We start from the raw sequence: 6335 nt of genomic DNA on the forward strand, positions 1-6335 counted from the left end.
GGAAGCCCTTCACCTTCCCCCATCAGTTTCTCCCTCAGGTCAGGCAAAGGCATATCCTGGAGCTGCAAATGCCCTTAGTCCCACGAGTCAATATTTGCTTTGAACTTCTACAGTCAGAAGAAAACTCCAGCTTCACAAACAAGTATGTAAGTGGACAAAGCACAGCCACACACCTGACCAAGGGGTCGACAAGGTGCAGATAATTTCTGCCCCTTGCACCCTGATGCCCTGGCTTTTTAAGCAATGCAGAATCTCACACACCAACTCCTGGTTAAGGAGCCAACATGGTATTGGTGAACCTGGGTCAAACCATGACCAGCCTCACACTGCTTTGGGTGTTTGAGCAACACACTACAAATGCAGGAGGGAGGTGCTGAGTTAGCCTTCATGCTTGCTTTTTACCACACGACTTAAAATGAAAAGTTGAGGGACTTTAACTGCCCTCAGCCCACTTTCTCGTAGCAGAGTAAGTGCATGAGAAATAAAATAAAAGCCTACAGCAGGCCTAGAATGGGGGATGTGAGACCTGGGGAAAGAATGAAAGAGTAAACCCTGAGAAATTAAAAGACTTATAGATCCCTTAGTTACTTGCTTAGTTAAAAAACTTAGAAGATTAAGACATCACCCAGCTGTTGTAACACATCCGTCCTCACAAATTGCTAATAACCTTGGAGTGGTGCTTATCACCAAGCTGTTTGCATGTATTCGCTTGCTTACATCATTACACTTACATCTGCTCTTCTCAGCCCCTGAGAACATGATGGCCTTAGGACCTTTGCAGATGTTCTCCCACAATGTTGTCATGGGTGTCTAAGCTCAGGAAAGCACATATAGATAAGAGTTAATGACTGAACATTCTTCCAGGAATACTGTCCTAAACATGAGTGAGGTGCCTTCAACTGAGCAAGGTTGAAGAGGAAATCAATCAGTGGACATTGTGCTAAAGCCTACTGAAGATCACCGACTCATTTGACTGTGCAAGCATGAAGGACATTTACATATCCTAAACAGCAATGAATATGCATCTATTAGGTCAACATAATGTGTGCTAAAACAAAGGCACACACATACAGACCTTGGGGGAGTGATCTCCGTGTGTGTCCAGTGCTGCAATACAGAATACCTGCTTTCTAAAACTCCAAAACAAGTCTTAAAGGGTTTCTCTGACTGGCTTTCTCGGTATCACTGGAAACAGCAAAGGTGAGAGCTGTGAGAGCCTTGCAGAGGCTGGCAGGCAGGATGGCAGGCTGCTGGCAGCGTTAGGTCACTGGCTGCACAGGCATCACTTGACTCCAGCGCTGCCCAGTCACCAACTGGGATCACACACTGACCGCAGGAGTGCGATGGGGCAAAGTGCCTCCACCCAACTGCCCAGGGCACTCTTAGAGCAACAGGTAACAGAGAAAAGTAAACTGCAAATCTGCATCTCCTACCTTAGGCTCCTGGCCACATTGGAAATGTAATTCTGTGCAGAAATGTCACCTCCAGGCCACAGCTCCCTGCACTGACTGGTGTCCCGTAAGTCTGCCTGCTGTAATGACAGAGAGTGCCTCACGGGAGCTGAAGGTGCTGAGCCATTTCCAGTTTATACAAAAGGAACAGATTAAGTGACATCCAGTTGCACATCCATTTCATCTCCATTTTGAAAATAAGGACGTGAAGAAGCAAAATCCTGTTTCCTACTGCTAATGCACTGGACAGATGGACTTCCTGATTGTAGTTCAACATGTCATAGAATCGTTTCAGTTGGAAAAGATCTTTAAGACCATTGAGTCTAATCATTAACCTAACACTGCCAAGTTCACCTCTAAACCATGTCCCTAAGCACCTCATCTACATGTCTTTTAAATACCTCCAGGGATGGTGACTCCACCACTTCCCTGGGCAGCCTGTTCCAATGCTTAACCACCCTTTCCATGAAGAGATTTTTCCTAATATCCAATCTAAACCTCCCCCTCTCCCTTTGAGGCCATTTGCTCTTGTGCTATCACTTGTTACTTCCAAGAAGAGATCAAGACTCACCTCGCTACAACCTCCTTTCAGGTAGTGGTAGAAAGCAATAAGGTCTGCCCTGAGCCTCCTTTTCTCCAGGCTAAACAACCCCAGCTCCCTCAGCCGCTCCTCATAAGACTTGTGCTCTAGACCCTTCACCAGCTGCATTGCTCCAGCACCTCAATGTCTTTCCTGTAGTGAGGGGCCCAAAACCGGACACAGTCCTCGAGGTGCAGCCTCTCCAGTGCCTGGTACAGGGGCACAATCACTTCCCTACTCCTGCTGGCCACACTATTCCTGATACAGGCCAGGATACTGTATAATATATATATGCATGGAAATACTGCATGCTCCTCCCATCTCACACTGGAGGGTTACAACAGATCAAGCACTGGAACAACAGGTGGGTTTTTTTTAATCTGCATTGAATGAGGAAGGAAGAAAAGGCCAGGATACAAACTAGCAAGGTATCCACTCTCACTGCACAGCAAAGTTCTCCTGGCTTCCAATACAGGGGGAAGAAAACCCACGGATGCCAAAAGGCAGGTCTGCAATCACCCTGGCCATCAGGTTTAGGGTAAAGGCAATTCCACATTAAACACTGCTAAGCAAATATAATCCAAAGGTTTCTGATTAATGTCTAAGGGACCCCCAAATATCTCTTGCATGAGAGTCAATTTCTGTACAATAGACAAACACTTTCACCCAAACAGGCAAGGTTACAGGACCATGGCAGTTCTGCAGAACACTGCAGAAACTCAGTTTCCCCAAAACTCTCCAGAAGTTATTTTTACCTTCTGGTCCATGAACTTCTGCAAGTCTGCAAACTATTTATAAGATGTCTGTGGAAGGTAATTGCAACTGTCCAGTTTCATTTCCTATATAGAGTTTGAAAGAAAACATTTCTGTTAGAGATGCAGAGTTATACCAATCAAAGAAAAGTTGAAAGACACTACTGTCAGTTAAAGACAGATATTATGACATCCTTTATACGACACTCCTACCCTGAGCAGTGACAAGTGGTGCCATTTGAGGCTCTCTCTGTCACCTCCAGAGCCAGCCCTGCAGGAACCCTGCAGGGGAAAGCTTGATTCTCAAGCTGGTCTCATCCTACTGTTCCCAGTGACAAACGAGCAACAGCCTGAAGAATGGCTCTTCCTTGGTACAGCCTCTGATGGATTTGTAAAGCTTTAGCTGTCAGGGTTTGCCATTCTCTTGGTGAGGCACAACAAAGGCTTGATTCAGGTCACTCTCCTGTAGCGCTATTATTAGCAAAAAACCCCGTTGATTCACCTAGCAGGAATCTAAGCAGGTCTCACTTCATTAGCCTCCAGAATATGGCTTTTTAAGGAAAATGTATCCCACAGCACTCAAGATTTTTCTCCTTCAGGGCTCTGCCTTTCCAGAATTCAACTTTTTCAAGAGGCTAGTAACACCCAAAACACCTCTCAGAACTGTTTGCAAAGCTCTTACCTAGCATGTCATGTTAAGACTACTTAGGTTTTGCTCCTGCAGAAATTTACAGGCACAGATAACTCAGAGGAAAAAAAAGCAAAAAATACAATGACCATTAACATCTGTAACAAAACAAGACCAAACTCCTGATGTTTCCTGTTTCTGGGAATCAGGAAGATTTATTCTCCAGAACAAAAGGGCTGTTGGCTTATGGACATTTTCTCTCATCTCTGAATCATCAGACACTCCCAGACAATAAATACGGCCCACGCTGACTGGGCAGTGACAACAGTTTTCATAGTCACACTAACAGAAATATGCTATTGTCTTTTCTCCTATCTCATAAAACAACTGTGTTTTAATTTCTCCTAAGGTTTGTTTTTTTTTTTCCCTTAAGCCAGAAACAATTGTTCTGCTACCACTATAACTTGTTACACTTTAGTTTAAAAAAGTGGAGACTTCCTCAGAGACAAAACAAAGATGGCAGGACAACATCCTCCTCTTCCCTCCCTGGTGTCAACAGTAACACAGCTGACAAGTGAACTTTTCCCCAGTGCTCCCAGACACCTACCCGGTGTAAGCTTCATGTATCTAAAATTTCAACCGTGTGATGAAAGGAGGCACAGGAAGAAGTTTTAAATAGTCTTTATGTTGCTGAGAATAAAAACCTGAAGCAGCAACACCTCTCCATCTCTTGAGGGACATTTGGGACGTCGCACTCACTATATACAATGAAGCTATTTGTCCACCTCATCCTACTTGACAATTGCAAAATCTCTCTGTCCTATCCATTTCAGCTAGGATAGGATCTAGGATCACCAGTGTGATCCAGATCACCAACTAGGATAACGACTGATTTAGCTAGAAGATGTGTAGGACCACATACACCTTATCTTTATCACTAAAGATAAAGTTGCAATAAAGTTGCAATACTCCTTTGAAAGTTTTCTTTCCTTCTCATGTTTTAGTGAGAAGTTTCCAACTAACAGCCAGGAAGACAGACATCATCCCAATCGTGTCCAAACCAGTTACAACCTCAAGTGCACTATCACTTGGGGAGGGGGATGAACTCTCTGACTTCTTTGTTAAAGCATCCTGAATACCAAACATGGTAAGCGATTTTGCAACACACAAACCAATTCACTAAGAATGGGACTGAGAATGGCAGCTCATTTCACACAGATCCCTTAACCTGCTACCATGCCGCCTCAGGCAAGAGACATTTATTTTCTAAGTTAAATATTTTGATTATTCTCTATCCTTTAAGATTATCAAGGTCCTTTAGAATAGTGGTATTTGCAAAAGATACCATCTTGCAAGAAAGCAAACAACTAGAAGCACAGCAAAGAAGAAAAACCTAAATGATATGAGCAGAGACACAAAACTGGAGAATCATTTCAGTCCTGTGCAGGTGTGCAGTACTTCCCTCACCTCATTACCTGATGTTAACTCTGTCATTCCCTAACCAGTGTGGTTCCTCCAGAAATACGACCCTCCTCTCTGCTCTCCTCATAGATTCCCTTCATCCTTCTTTGGAGAAAGTAATTATGAATGACATCTCCCTGAGATTACCAAGATACATTATCAAAATGTTATCCTAGACAGGAATTAAGAAAGTACCTGTAATTTTGATCTGTTAAATACAGAATTAACATGACTTTGTATTAATATGACACAACAGGTCGCCACCCTGACATTTTTAATTACATATCATACCTTATATCACACCCTTCCTTCCCTTTTATTTTGTGAACTCTCCAGGGCAGGAATCCAACCTTTGTTTCTGCGCAGGGAAAGCCACACACAGAGCATGCACATCCAGAAATACGTAACTAAACAGTTGTTCCAGAGACTGCTTCTTTCCAGCACACAACTCCAGACTCTGTAGCTGCTGAAAAACTACTCTAGAATTCAGATTATCCAGCAAGCAACAGTATTCCGATCAACATCTCAGCAAAAGCACAGCAGTGCCCCACTCCTGCTAGGCTGGTAGTTCCTTCTTTGGTGATTTTAAGATCCAGCCTCTCACTACTGAACACCTACTGTTCTTAATTCCTGCTTCTCTCTCCTGTTTATTAGCACTAAAGATCTTCCATTTCCTCAAGGCACTTCTATTACTTTATTCCCACCACTCCTTCCCCCTGCAAACACCACAGCAAGTCATGCAGAATAAGGCTGAGACATCACGAAGAAGGAAGCTAAGACATCACATAAAAAAACCACACACCAACACTGAAATCTACTTGTTTAGAAGGAAAGTACGGGCCTAAATTCAGACAGCCTTCAAAAATCACAAAGGAAGAAAAGCAGACACAGGGAAGAATATTTTCCTGTCCCAACCTTACCAGCTCTGTGAAGAGAAAGCAGCTGTCCCAGAATCCACAGCCACTGCCTAAAAAGAGATTTAAATCCGTGTCATGGTGGTTCTTCACTCCCTTGAATTTACATCACCAGGTATGAGGCATTACAATTGTCTCCCCTCTAACATTTATTGCAGCTGACAGTCAGAGGGCCTGCAGTGTGTCTGTTCATGCCAGCTGCCTAGAGGACACTGCCATATTTCCATCTCTGTTTTGTGACTGTTCCTTCCCCCCAGCCAGACAGGGGACAGACTGTCTCTCCTCTGGGGCACCTCTGAAAAGAGGCAGGCGTGGAGGACGAGTGAGGATGGCAGAGTTGGACGGACGAGAGGACCTGAGGGACCGAGCCAGGGAGAGGAGACAAGGCAGGTTACGGGAGAGGCACAACCCGGGGAGCAGGTGCGGGCGGGGAGGGAGAGCAAAGCCCGGAGAAGCGGGGAGCCGGCAGAGCACGCCCACAGGGAGACCGTGCCCCAGCCAACCCAACCGAGCCTGACGAAGAAGCTGTGCACACCGTGAGTCACCCGC

At 44.8% G+C, this 6335-nt stretch overlaps 1 protein-coding gene across 1 annotated transcript in view; it reads right to left on the reverse strand.

Moving 5' to 3' along the window:
- LOC104525371 (small G protein signaling modulator 3 homolog) overlaps positions 1–5841 on the reverse strand; it is a gene marked incomplete at its 3' end in the record, with an annotated part of 17878 nt that extends 12037 nt beyond the window's left edge. The window contains exon 1 of the mRNA XM_010168513.1: positions 5793–5841. The remainder of the gene's footprint in view (positions 1–5792) is intronic.
- Positions 5842–6335: the final 494 nt, after the last annotated feature.

The sequence above is a fragment of the Antrostomus carolinensis genome, unplaced genomic scaffold, assembly GCF_000700745.2.
Source record: "Antrostomus carolinensis isolate BGI_N321 unplaced genomic scaffold, ASM70074v2 scaffold16385, whole genome shotgun sequence".
NCBI lineage: Eukaryota > Metazoa > Chordata > Aves > Caprimulgiformes > Caprimulgidae > Antrostomus > Antrostomus carolinensis.